The 15310-nt window shown below is 38.9% G+C and overlaps 1 protein-coding gene across 6 annotated transcripts in view; it reads right to left on the minus strand.

Annotated features, from left to right (window-relative positions):
* SMC5 (structural maintenance of chromosomes 5) overlaps nt 1-15310 on the minus strand; it is a 104760-nt gene that overhangs the window by 63008 nt on the left and 26442 nt on the right. The gene's annotated exons all lie outside the window — the stretch shown is intronic.

Below are 15310 nucleotides of genomic sequence, written 5' to 3' on the forward strand. Positions count from 1 at the left end.
ACTGCCTTTCATTCGGAGGGCATCTGGCCAGCCAGGTAACCTGGTGTATTTATTTCTATGATCCCCTGAGAGAGGGGTGTTGAAGACAAAGCCCAGAGTTCTCTAAGGTAGAGTCTAACAGAAACCATCCCAAGGATCGGATCAAGAAGGCAGAGGAGAAGGACAAGGGGAACACCTTCTCAGACAAATACATCAAAAATACATCTACATGCAGAATTATTTACACAGAACATCTACTGAACATTGGAAGAAGACTTCAGACTTTCTAAAGGGCAAGAAAATCTTCATGTAACTAAGTAGGACAAAAGAAGAAAGGGAAAGAGAGAGAGAGGAACTGGGATGGAATCTGAGTCCCTGGGAGTAAGCTGTGAAAGAGGAAAGGTTTCTGCACATTGCGAAGTTCCCTCATTGGTGGTGAGATCAACTGGGACAAAGGGGTAGCTTTGGAGCCTCAGAGGAGAGTGCAGCAACTGCTTTGCAAGGGCAAAGTGGAAAGACACCTTCAGACAGTAGGTGCCACCTGGCAGACCCCAGCCTGAGACACTCATCTGCTGGGGCAGGTGGAGTGAGGCTTGGGCTTTGGAGGTCAGACCCCAGGAGAGGACCAGGGTTGGCTGTGTAGAGACAGTCTGAGGTGGGTAGGGTGTGGTGTGCCACTACATAGCGAGTATGGGAAGAAGCCTGGGACTGATAGAGAGGCAAGGTACCACTGTGGGTGGCACATGAAACGAGCAGCAAGACCATCAGAAAAACTTCCTTCTCTGAGTTCATGCTCTTAGGCAGCAGAGCACTGCCTACATGGGGTTCAAGGATGGGCATGGGCTACCACTGTCATCTTGGACTCCAGAGATGGGCATGGGCTGCTGTTGCTGAGGGTCCTGTGAGAGGCAGCTGCTCGTGGCCCCCACTTCCTGGGAGCATGTGTGGGCAGCACACCTGCACACTGCCCACCAATATCCAGTATACATTGAGGGAAGATATGACAAGCATCCAAACCAAAAGCAGCCCTCACACCAAAAAATATTAAAGCCACACAAGCTATGCAAGGACGCTCCCACATATTAGTAGCCCTCCGAGAGAGGAGAATGAAAAAGTTAGCTTAAAACACAACATTCAAAAAACTAAAATCATGGCATCCAGTCCCATCACTTCATGGCAAAATAGATGGGGAAACAGCAGAAACAGTGTCAGACTTTATTTTGGGGGGGCTCCAAAAGCACTGCAGATGGTGACTGCAGCCATTAAATTAAAAGACACTTACTCCTTGGAAAGAAAGTTATGACCAACCTAGACAGCATATTCAAAAGCAGAGACATTACTTTGCCAACAGAGGTCAGTCTAGTCAAGGCTATGGTTTTCCAGTGGTCATGTATGGATGTGAGAGTTGGACTGTGAAGAAGGCTGGGCACCAAAAAATTGATGCTTTTGAACTGTGGTGTTGGAGAAGACTCTTGAGAGTCCCTTGGACTGCAAGGAAATCCAAACAGTCCATCCTAAAGGAAATCAATGAAGGAGATCAGCCCTGGGATTTCTTTTGGAAGGAATGATGCTAAAGCTGAAACTCCAGTACTTTGGACACCTCATGCGAAGACTTGACTCGTTGGAAAAGACTCTGATGCTGGGAGGGATTGGGGGCAGGAGGAGAAGGGGATGACAGAGGATGAGATGGCTGGATGGCATCACGGACTCAATGGACGTGAGTCTGAGTGAACTCCGGGAGTTGGTGATGGACAGGGAGGCCTGGCATGCTGTGATTCATGGGGTCGCAAAGAGTTGGACACAACTGAACGACTGAACTGAACTGATGGCTAAAATCTTCCCAAACTTAAAAAGTGGAAACAGATATCCAGATACACGAAACACACAGGGTTCTAAACAAGATGAACCCAAACAGACCTACACCAAGATATATTATTTTTTAAAATGACAGAAGTTAAAGACAGTATTCTTAAGGCAGCAAGAGAAAAACAAAGAGTTAATGACAAGGGAACTCCCATAAGACTATCAGCTGATTTCTATATAGAAATGTTACAGCCCAGAAGGAAGTGGCAAAACATTCAAAGTCTCAAAAGGAAAACTCTGCAACCTAGAATACTCTACCCAGTTAAGATAACCATTTGGAATAGGAGTAGAGAGAAAAAATTTCTCGGACAAGCACAAACTAAAGGAATACAGCAATACTAAACCTATCCTAAAAGAAATATTGAAAGGTCTTCTCTAAATAGAAAAGAAGCAAACAGATATAGGTAGGAAGAAATCACAATTGAAAAGGAAATCACTTAAGCCAGTGTACATACACATTAAAAAAAAACCTATTTGTGAAAGCAATGATAAACATAATAAACAGCAAAAGGATAAACATGAAGATATAAAAAATATAAAATCATAAAATGTGTGGAAGAAGACTAAGAGAATGTAATACTTTTTTTCTAAGAATGTTTACCTATGTGACTATTAAAGCAAGCAGATATGGGAAAGGGTTAACATACTTGAAAAATAGAGCAACTACAAATTAAAAAACATACAAAAATTCACAAAAACCAAAAAGAGAACATAAGCATAAAATTTTCATCAAACCAGACAGAGGAAAAAAGAAGAAATATAGTCAACTGGAAAACAAAGTTTAAAATGGCAGTAAATACTTATGTATCAATAATTACCTTAAATGACAGTGGACTGAATATTCCAATCAAAAGACAGAGTAAAAGACAGGATAAAAGAAAAATAGAGCCTCCCACATTAGGACAAAGGACACACAGACTGAAAGTAAGGGGATGGAGAAAGTTATTTCATGCAAACAGAAACGACAAGAAGGCAGGAGTCACAATACTCATATCAAACAAAACAGACTTTAACAAAGGCCACAAAAAAAGATGAAAAAGGATACCATATGATGATAAAAGGATCAACGCAAGCAGAGGATTTTACACTCATTAACATATATACCCCCAATATAGGAGCACCCAAATATATAAGACAAATACTAACACGACACAAATGCAGAAACTGATAGGGACACAAGAGGAAGAGACTTTAATACCTCATTCACATCAGGGGACATATCCTCTATAAAGAAAACCAATAAGGCAGTAAGATCTCATATGATGCAATAAAACAGATTTAAGTGATATTTTCAGGATACTGTATGCAAAAAAACCCAGGATACACATTCTTTTCAACTGCACATGGAACATTCTTTCAGTTCAGTTCAGTCACTCAGTCATGTCCGACTCTTTGCGACCCCGTGAACCGCAACACGCCAGGCCTTCCTGTCCATCACCAACTCCCAGAGTTTACCCAAACTCATGTCCACTGACAGAGAAGGCAATGGCAACCCACTCCAGTACTCTTGCCTGGAAATTACCATGGATGGAGGAGCCTGGTAGGCTGCAGTCCATGGGGTCACTAAGAGTTGGACACGACTGAGCGACTTCACTTTCACTTTTCACTTTCATGCACTGGAGAAGGAAATGGCAACCCACTCCAGTGTTCTTGCCTGGAGAATCCCAAGGAAGGCGGAGCCTGGTGGGCTACCGTCTATTGGGTTGCACAGCATCAGACTCGACTGAAGTGACTTAGCAGCAGCAGCAGCAGCATATTCATTGAGTCAGTGATGCCATCTAACTATCTCATCTTCTGTCATCCCCTTCTCCTCCTGCCTTCAATCTTTCCCAACATCAGGGTCGTTTCAAATGAGTTAGCTCTTCGCATCAGATGGCCAAAATATTGGAGTTTCAGGTTCAACATCAGTCCTTTCAATGAACACCCAGGCCTGATCTCCTTTAGGATGGACTGGTTAGGACTAACCAAATACTAGGGCACAAAATTAACCCCAACAAATTTAAGAGTATAGAAATTATTTCAAGGATCTTCTCTAACCACAAAGGCATGAAACTAGAAATTAACCACAGGAAAAGAAATGAGAAAAAAACAATTACATGGAGACTAAACAACATGTTACTAAAAAACCAATGGATCAAAGTGAAAGTCGCCTCAGACTCTTTGCAACCCCACAGACTATTCCGTCCACGGAATTCTCCAGGCCAGAATACTGGAGTGTGTAGCCTTTCCCCTCTCCAGGGAATTTTCCCAACCCAGGGATCGAACCCAGGTCTTCCACATTGCAGGTGGATTCTTTACCAGCTGAGCCACAAGGGAAGCCCAAGAATACTGCAGTGGGTAGCTTATCCCTTCTCCAGCGGATCTTCCCAACCCAAGAATTGAACCAGGGTCTCCTGCACTGCAGCCAGATTCTTTACCAACTGAGCTATGAGGGAATAAGGAAATCAAAAAAGAAACAGAAAGTAAACAAAACTGACAAGCTGTTGGCCACACTCACCTAGAAAGGATAGAGAACCCAAGCAAATAAAGAAACAAAAAAGAAGTCTCAACTGATACCCCAGAAATACAAAACACTGTAAGAGAATACTATGAACGTTTATATGCCAACAAATTCAACAGCCCAGAAAAAAGGGATAAGTTTTTAGAAACATACAGTCCACCAAAATTCAATCAAGAAGAAGCTGATAATTTGGACAATCATTGTAAGTGAAATAGAATCTGTAAATAAATTGAAGAAAAACACTCCCTACAAACAAAAGGGCAAGACCTGATGGCTTCACCGGTTAATTCTACCAAACATACAAAGAAGAACTTAAACCCATCCTTCTCAAATTCTTCCATATGAATGAAGAGGAAGGAACACTCCCAAATACATTCCATGAAGCCACCATCACTGTGATACCAAAGCCAGACAAAGGCACCACCAAAAAAGAAAATTACAAGCCTGTATCTTTGATGAATACAGATGTAAAAATTCTCAACAAGGAATTAATAAACCAAACACAACACGTAAAATAAAAAATCATACACCACAAACAAGCTGGATTCATCCTAGGGTTACAAGAAGGGGTCAACATATGCAAACCAATTAATGTGATATAACGCATTAACAAAAGACAAAAACCATATTATCATCTCAATAGATGTAGAAAAAGCATCTGACAAAATTCAGTATCGATTCATGATAAAACTCTTACCAAAGCGGTATCGAGGGAACATGTGTGTTAGTTGCTCAGTCATGTCCAACTCTGCAACTCCATGGACTGTTGTCCACTAGGCTCCTCTGTCCATGGAATTCTCCAAGCAAGAATACTGGAGTGGGTTGCCATTGCCTTCTCCAGGGGGCCTTCCCGACCTCAGGATGGACCCAGGTCTACTGCACCGCAGGCAAAATCTCTACCATCTGAATCACCTGGGAAGCCCAGAGGGAACATATCTCAACACAATAAAAGCAATTTATGACAAACTCACACCGAATATAACACTCAAAGGCAAAAAACTGAAAGTCCTGTTAACATCTGAAACAAGACAAGGACGCCCACTCTTAGAAGTCCTAGCCAACAAACAAAATGAAAAACTCTACTCAGCTTATCCTTGCTTAAATGGGATACAAAAGATATTAAAAAAATGAAATAATTTTTTTAAAAACAGGAAAATATTTAAAGAGAAAGCTGCTAACTATATTCATTAATGACAAACAGATTTTAAGGCAGAAAGCCTCAAAAGATGAAGAATTCAGTACATAACAATAAAGAGTTCAATACTGTCCTATAAATATATAAAGGAAAGATGGGCAGAACAAAGGTAATTAATAAATCTACATAAAGAAAGGGATAGTGTAATACATTTTTCTCAGTAATAGTCAAAATAACTAGTAATCTTGCACTAATGGACAAATAAACAGTGCACACACAACAGCAGAATACTCATTCTTTCAACCAAACAGGTTAACAATCACAAGAGCTCAGTATGTAAGCCTCAACAAATTTCAAAGGATTGGGAACATAAACATCACCTTATTTATTTTTTACCACACTACTATCAAGGTGATGATCTATACTAAAATATAATAGGAAGATCACTACATTAGAATTTGAAACAGCTCTTAATTTGAGCTCAAAAACAAAATGAAGAAAACATTCACAACTGAAAAGTAGAAAAATACTGCACCAAAATTTGGGAGATGGAACTAAAGCAGTACTGATAGGCAGGTTTTCACCCTTCACTATTTACATTAGGGAAAAAACAAGACTGAAAAATGAGTACAATATCTATTTCAGGAAATGAGAAGAACAAAAGAAACCAAAAGTTTAAAGAAGAATTAGTACAGGGAAGAGTAAACATGAATGAAATACAAAACCATGACATAAGACAGAAACAACAATGCAAAAAGTTAAACTCATTTAAAAAGAGATGAATAAAACTGACAAATCAATTTTTTCCAAATCATGAAAAAAAATGAATGAAAGAGGGGAATACAACTACAGGAGATACTTAAACAATATATTTTATATATGAGAAGACATAATACAAATATAATAAAGTTACATAAGAACATATTATTTAGCCAAATAAAATTAGAAGCTAAGATGAAAATATTTTTTAGAAAACTATAAATTACCATGATGACTCAAGAATAGAAAAACTAAATAATTCATTACCATTAATTAAATCAATAGGCCCAGATGATTTTATCAGTAACTTTAATCAAATATCCAATCAACTAATATTTCACAAGCAAAATACAGATGTTAGAGAAGCAAGTCAACCAATGCAAAAACTATGACTGTTGAATTTATTCTAAGAATGCAAAATAGAGTGAACATTAGGAAATTAACTGAATTTAAATAATATGATTTTAAATTAAATAATTTAAATTAAATTAAAATAATATGATCAATTCAATACACGCTGATAAAATTCACTTGCTAGTTATAATTAAAAGAACATGAAATCAGGAACAACAAGGAATACCTCTAAACAAGTAAATCATATCTTTCAAAGTCCTACAACAAGTATCTCATTTCACTCCAGCCTCACTATCATTTTTCTGTTCCTCAGCAACAACAAATTTAATTTTGCCAGAGATCCTCAGCACAAACTATTCCATCTGCCTGGAATACTCTACTCCCAGTTATTATGGTTCTCATTCAGTTCTCACTTCCCAACAGGCCTTTCCTGAACATACAATAGGAATAAATAAAACACCACTTCCCCCAAACCCTACAATGAACTAAATCTGATGAAAGTTCTTTGTCTTTATTTTGCTCCACCTGTCAGAAGTACTGGACAGGTCAACAGCATCGGACTCCTCCTTGAGTGCTTTCCAGGTACTGCATTCTTCTCACTCACTAGCATTCTTCCCAGTTTCCTTTCCCCATGCTCAGCCTCTAAATGCAGCAGTACAACAGAATCTACTTCTTACAGACTTCCTTCCTACATCTGCATCTTCTCCCTTGGAGATTTCAACCACCCTATTTCAACAACTCCCTATGGCCCTTTGGCCCAGACTTCTCCTCTAATAAGAAGGGGGCGGGGGGGAACTAACTGCCCATTCCACATTTCAATTTACGTAAAATGAAGACACAAAACTGAATGAGATTTAGCTCATCACAGGCCTTGGCAACATTTTTGCCTGAATGTCTATATAAGCATTTCAAACTTTACTCTGTATTTTACTGACCCTTAAAAGCATCTATTTTTGTTGCTGTTCTTTTCCATCTTAAGAGTTCTGAAACTAGGTTGCATATTTCAAACTGTTTCATAGTTTAACTGGAAGTTGCATTTTACAATGGTGGCATCTTAATTCGATGAAATATGGTTTACTTCAAAATGACCTTCCTGATCTTACCCTAAAACCTCCAGATGCAGGTTTCGTTACCTCAGTTAAGAGAAACTCCACTCTTAAGGATGCCAGATACCCTATATTGGTATACTTCCTCTTCAATGCCCCTCTCTCTTTCATATTCTATATTCAATTTGTGAGCAAATTTTAGACTATTTTACTTTCTCTTAGAATTATTACATTAGAAGCTTCATTGATTTCCTTGCTTTTGCCTGTTTTCTTACAGTCTATTTTTCACAGAGCAACCTAAATGATCTGATTAAAATTTAAGCTATTAAATTATGTCACCTCTCTGCTCAAATTCTGATGGCTTCACAGCTTATTCAAAACAATTCCTTACATTAGTCTACAAAGCCTAATGAGCTGGCTCCCTTATATTTTCAGAACTTATCTCTTACTCCTCCTATTTAACAAAATCCAGTGACACTATGTACCACTTCAGGGTCTTAGCATTTACAGATTCCTCTACCTGAAATGCAGTACTTGGGTGCCATCTCAAAAATGACACAATGATCTCTGTTCGTTTACAAGGCAAACCATTCAACATCACAGTACCAAGTCTATGTCCCAGCCACTAATGCCAAAAAAGCTGAATGGTTCTAGGAAGACATACGAGACCTTCTAGTAGTAACACTAAAAGAAAACAAAGGTCCTTTTCATCATAGGGGTCTGGAATGCAAAAGTAGGAAGTCAAGAGACAACTGGAGTAAATGTATGGCAAAAACCACTACAATGTTTTAAAGTATTTAGCCTCCAATTAAAATAAATAAATTAATTTTTTAAAAAAGAGAGAGAGATACCTGGAGTAACAGGCAAGATTGGCATTAAGACTACAAAACGAAGCAGGGCAAAGGCTAACAGAGATTTGCCAAGAGAATGCACTGGTCATAGCAAACATCTCCTTCCAACGACACAAGAGATGACGCTACATGTGGACATCATCAGATGGTAAATACTGAAATCAGACTAATTATACTCTTTGCAACCAAAGATGGAGAAATTCTATACAGTCAGCAAAAACAAGACTGGGAGCTTGACTGTGGCTCAATTCATGAGCTCCTTATTGCAAAATTCAGACTTAAATTGAAGAAAGTAGGGAAAACGACTAGGCTATTCAGGTACAACTGACATCAAATCCCTTATGATTATACAGTGGAGGTGATGAATGGATTTGTGGGACTAGATCTGACAGACAAAGTGCCTGAAGAGCTACAGACATATATTCGTAATATTATACAGGAGGTAGTGACCAAAACCATCCCCAAGAAAAAGAAATGAAAAAGGCAAAATGGTTGTCTGAGGAGGGCTTACAAATAGCTGAGAAAAGAAGAAAAGCAAAAAGTAAAGGAGAAAAGGAAAGATATACCCATCTGAATGCAGAGTTCCAAAGAATAGCAGAGAGATAAGAAAGCCTTCCTTAGTGATCAAAGCAAAGAAATAAAAGATAACAATAGAAGGGGAAAGACCAGAGATCTCTTCAAGAAAATTACAGATACACCAAGGCAACATTTCATGCAAAGATGAGCACAATAAAGGACCGAAATGGTATAGATCTAACAGAAGCAGAAGATATTAAGAAGAGGTGACAAGAAAACACAGAAGAACTAAAGGTCTCAATGACACAGATAACCATGACAGTGTGATCACTCGTGTAGACAGAGCCAGACATACTGGAGTGTGAAGTCAAGTGGGCCTTTGGAAGCATTACTAAGAAAAGGCTAGTAAAGTCATGGAATTCCAGCTGAGCTATTCAAACTCTAAAAGATGATGCTGTTGAAGTGCTACACTCAATATACCATCAAATTTGGAAAACTCAGCAGTGGCCCCAGGACTGGAAAAGGTCAGTTTTCATTCCAATCCCAATGAAGGGCAATTCCAAAGAATGTTCAAACTACCATACAGCTGCACTCATTTCATATGATAGTAAGGTAATGCTCAAAATCCTTCAAGCTAGGCTTCAACAGTATGTAAACCAAGAACTTTCAGATGTAAAACCTGGATTTAGAAAAGGCAGAAGAAAAAGAGATCAATTGCTAATATCTGCTAGATCATACAAAAAACAAGGGAATTCCAGAAAAACATCTACTTCTGCTTCATTGACTACACTACAGCCTTTGACTGTGTGGATCACAACAAACTGGAAAATTCTTAAAGAGATGGGAATACCAGACCACCTTACCTGCCTCCTGAGAAATCTGTATGCCGGTCAAGAAGCAATAGTCAGAACTGGATATGGAACAATGGACTGGTTGTTCAAAACTGGGAAAGGAGTAGGTTAAGGCTGTATATTCTCACCTTGCTTATTTAACTTACATACAGAGTATATCAAGCAAAATGCCGGGCTGGATGAAGCACAAGCTGGAATTAAGAAGGCCGGGAGAAATATCAATAACCTCAGATATGCAGATAACACCACCCTTATGGCAGAAAGCAAGGAGGAACTAAAGAGCCTCTTGATGAAAGTGAAAGAGGACAGTGAAAAAGCTGTCTTAAAACTCAACATTCAAAAAACTAAGATCACCGCATCCAGTCCATTACTTCATGGCAAACAGATAGGGAAACAATGGAAACAGTGACAGACTTTATTTTCTTGGGCTAAAAAAAAAAAATCACTGCAAATGGTGACTGCAGCCATGAAACTAAAAGATGCTTGCTCCTTGGAAGAAAAGCTATGGCCAACCTAGACAGTATTAAAAAGCAGAGACATCACTTTGCCGACAAAGATACACAGAGTCAAAACTATGGTTTTTCTGGTAGTCATGTATGGATATGAGAGCTAGACAATAAAGAAGGCTGATTGCTAAAGAATTGATGCTATGGTCTGTGGTGTTGGAGAAGACTCTTGAGAGTCTCTTGGACAGCAAGGAGATCCAACCAGTCCATCCTAAAGGAAATCAGTCCTGAATATTCACTGGAAGGACTGATCCTGAAGCTGAAGCTCCAATACTTTGGCCACCAGATGTGAAGAGCCAACTCATTACAAAAGACCCTGATGCTGGGAAAAACTGAAGTCAGGAGGAGAAGGGGATGACAGAGGACGAGATGTTTGGATGGCATCACTGACTTAATGGACATAAGCTTGAGCAAGCTCCAGGAGATGGTGAAGGACAGGGAAGCCTGGTGTGCTGCAGTCCACAGGATGCAAACAGTTGGACATGACTGACGACTGAACAACAACAACAATATATTCCAGGATGGCAGAATGCTGTTCCCCCCAAATAAGAATGCTGTATCCCTCAATGTACTAAAACATATTTGAAAAATGACTGCATAAATGCATTTCAGAGACCATTTATTCTACCCACCATTCCCTTCAATGAATATATGATCAGTTATTGCCTCCATTCAACAGCAGTGACAGTTTTGATGACTGATAGCAGCCATTTTGGGCTTGGTATTCTCAAAGCCACAAGGACCCTAACTGAACAAAAGAGCACAACATAATCATGTTGAGTATGGGGAAAGGAAATCTTCCCTTGTGTTAGACCTGGTAACAGAACTCTGGTTAACAGTCACTGGTTAGATTATTAGAGCAAGTAGCTACTGAACACCAGAATAGTTAACCTCTTTAGATAACAGGAAGACAGCAGGGCTTTGATGACTCAGAGTAAAAAGTCAGGAGTGCTTAAGACCTACAGCCCTCCTTAATGGACTTCTGAAACTTAAATGTTAATATTCCCTCTGTGTTTTATAAACATACTTGGTTTAGTATACTTTTACAGTTTCGGTATCTAGGAAACCATCATGATCAGTGCTAACCTAGCAGTATCTTTGCAATTACAGTCATATCTCAGATGCATTGCAGGTTTGGTTCCAAACACTGCAATAAAGTAAACATTTCAATAAAGTATACTGTATCAGTTTTTTGGTTTCCCCTTACAAATGAAAGTTATGTTTATACTATACTGTAGTCTACTAAGTGTGCAAAAGCATTATGTCTAAAAAAAATAACCTACCTTAGTGAAAATACTTTATTTCTAAAAAACGCTAACCATCATTTGACAATGCAGGGTTGCCTCAAAACTTTAATTTGTATAAACACATCTGTAAAGCACAATGAAACAAGGTATGCTTGTGTTTTTTAAACTGAGATATAATTCACAAATCATAGAATCCACTATTTTAATGTGTACAATTAATGTTCTTTTTTTTTAAAGATGATAAAATTTACTATTTTAGCCATTTTTAGGTGTCAGTTAAGGGTGTGTATCAACAGGGGTTAAGTACATTCACAAAGTTATACAACCATCACCATCATCTAATTTCTGAATATTTTTATCACTCAAAAGAAAAGCCCATACCTATTAAAACCAGTCACTCCTCATTCTTTCCTCCACTCAAACCCCAGCAACCACTAATCTATTTTCTGTCTCATGAATTTACTTATCCTGGACATTTCATAGAAATGGAATCATGCAATATGCAATCTTTTGTGTCTAGTTTCTTCACCAAGCATAATCCTTGCAAGGTTTACCCATGTTACAGGATCTATCAGTACTTCAGTCCTTTGTATGGCTCAATAATGTGTTATGGTATGGATATATCATAATTTGTTTAGCCATTTTTCAGGCAATGGACATCTGAGTTATTCATAATTTTCATCATTATAATTAGGAAAAAGCTACATTATGCCAGTGAGCAATCATTTTCTAGAACAGTGACTGAACCAAAGAATACTTGTTATTTAAAATTTAACAGATACTGCAGAATAGGATATAGTGCCTATACTCCCATGATAGTGCATGACAGGATTCTCTTTTCTGTAACTTCATATGATTGAACTTTATTTTAAATTTTTCTGAGAGGAAAACAATCTTCATCTTGATTTCCTTTGTAACTAGTAAGATGTAGTCTTTTTTTAAAAATACTTGTCATTTATATTACTTTGTTTAAACTTCTTTGCTTATTTCCTATTAAGTTGTATATAATTTTTACTGACTTAATGAGACACTAAAATCTTAAGTCATTTTAAGACATGTACATATGATCTGTGCTGAAAATGTTTCCTCCCACCGATCACTCATTTTTAACTATGGTGCCATTATTTTGGGCTGAATTTTTATGGAGCCTAAATTTCCTATCTTTTTTTTCTTTTCCAGGCAAGGTTTTACAGAGCTCTTGCTGCAGCATGAAGGAGTGAAAACATGAGTCTGGTACCCATGCTCACTCCAAAAGAGGAGCTGTTTGGGTCCAGGTAACAACAGGGGCTAATGTGGGTTGGGCAGGCGGTATAGCTTAGACAATCTGCTCGCCACCCTGCCCACCACCTTGGTGGTGCTGTGTGCAAGAATCACACACAGTGCCCTGCTTTTGCTACTGGTACTTCTATTGATTTATGGCTTTTTCTGTATCTTACTGTTCATGATTGTACCAACTTCCATGTGTGCAATTATTTTCAGTCCCTTACAGTTTCTCTGTATTCTGTTGCTTCAGGGGATATCTGTCCATGTTCAAGTATTCTGAGAAACAATCCCAGGTCCCAGGCTATCTTAAGTGAAGACCAGCTATCCTCAGCCTACCTTTCCACATGGTTGGGCAGAGGCCAAGCAGTTCCAGGCATCGAAACAGCCTTCTCTTCCTTCGAGTTCCTTCCATCTTCCTTTATATGGTTATTGGCTATCCTGTTTTACTGAGTAAGGTCTTTCCCTCTACTGAGATTTAAAAAATATTCTACACCATTTTTCTGTTCTTTTTAAACCTACATATTTTTTCACTCAGTCTAAAGACTTTTAAAATCAAGATTTTACTTATGTACAGGACTACCTGATAAAATTATAAATTTATCTGTTTTAAACAATTAACAGCCAATTATTTCAACTCAGTTTGAGTAATTTATTTGCTAAGCCATGTCCAACAGACTCTTTGCGAACCCACAGACTGCAGCCTGCCAGGCTCCTCTGTCCATGGAATTTTCCAGGCAAGAATACTGGAGTGGTTTGCCATTTCCTTCCTCAGGGGATCTTCCTAACTGAAGAATTGAACCCACATCTCTTTCATCTCCTGCCCTAGCAGGCGGATTCTTTACTACTCTGCCACTTGGGAAAGGAACCTGAAATGTTAGGTCCAGATATCAAGGTAAATTAGAAGTGGTCAAACAGGAGATGGCAAGAGTGAACATCAACATTTTAGGAATCAGTGAACTAAAGTGGACTGGAATGGGTGAATTTAACTGACATGACCATTATATCTAGTACTGTGCATAAGAATCCCTTAGAATACATGGAGGAGCCATCGTAGTCAACAAGAGTCCAAAATGCAGTACTTGGATGTGATCTCAAAAACGGCAGAATGAGCTCTGTTCATTTCCAAGGCAAACCATTCAATATAGTAATCCAAGTTTATGCCCCAACTAGTAATGCTGAAGAAGCTGAAGTTGAATGGTTCTATGAAGACCTACAAGACCTTCTAGAACTAACACTCAAAAAAGATTCCTTTTCATTTTAGGGGACTGGAATGCAAGGAGCCTGGTAGGCTGCAGTCCATGGGATCGTGAAGAGTCGGACACGACTGAGTGACTTCACTTTCACTTCTCACTTTCATGCATTGGAGAAGGAACTGGCAACCCACTCCAGTGTTCTTGCCTGGAGAATCCCAAGGATGAGGGAGCCTGGTGGGCTGCTGTCCATGGGGTTGCACAGAGTTGGACACGAATGAAGCAACTTAGCAGCAGCAGCAAGACGTACCTGGAGTAACAGGCAAATTCAGTCTTGCAGTACAAAATGTAGCAAGGCAAAGGCAACAGTTTTGTCAAGAGAATGCACTGGTCACAGAAAATGCCCTCTTCCAACAGCACAAGAGAAGACTCTACACACAGACATCACCAGATACCAAAATCAGACTGCTTATATTCTTTGCAGCCAAAATTGGAGAAGCACTGTACAGTCAGCAAAAATAAGACTGGGAGCTGATTGTGGCTCAGATCATGAACTCCTTATTGCCAAATTCAGACCTAAATTGAAGAAAGTAGGGAAAACCACTACACCATTCAGGTTATGACCTAAATGAAATCCCTTACGATTATACAGTGGAAGCAACAAGTAATTTCAAGATTAGATCTGATAGACAAAAGGCCTGAAGAACTATGGATGGAGGTTTGTGACATTGTACAGGAGGCAGTGATCAAGACCATCCCAAAGAAAAAGAAATGCAAAAAGGCAAAATGGTTGTCTGAGGAGGCTGAGAAAAGAAGAGATGCTAAAGGCAAAGGAGAAAAGGAAAGAAAATTCCATTTGAATGCAGAGTTCCAAAGAACAGCATGGAGAGATAAGAAAGCCTTCCTCAGTGAGCAATGCAAAGAAACAGAGAAAAAAACAAAATAGGAAAACTAGAGATCTCTTCAAGAAAATTGGAGATACCAAGGGAACATTTCATGCAAAGAGGGGCACAATAAAGGACAGAAATGGTATGGACCTAACAGAAGCAGAAGATATTTAGAAGAGGTGGCAAGAAAACTCGGAAGAACTGTACAAAAATACTCTTTATGACCCAGATAACCATGATGGTGTGATCACAAACCTAGAGCCACACATCCTGGAATGCGAAGTCAAGTGGGCCCCTTAGAAAGCATCACTACGAACAAAATTATCGGAGGAGATGGAATTCCACTTGAACTATTTCAAATCC

Source organism: Ovis aries, chromosome 2 (genome assembly GCF_016772045.2).
Source record: "Ovis aries strain OAR_USU_Benz2616 breed Rambouillet chromosome 2, ARS-UI_Ramb_v3.0, whole genome shotgun sequence".
Classification (NCBI taxonomy): Eukaryota; Metazoa; Chordata; class Mammalia; order Artiodactyla; family Bovidae; genus Ovis; species Ovis aries.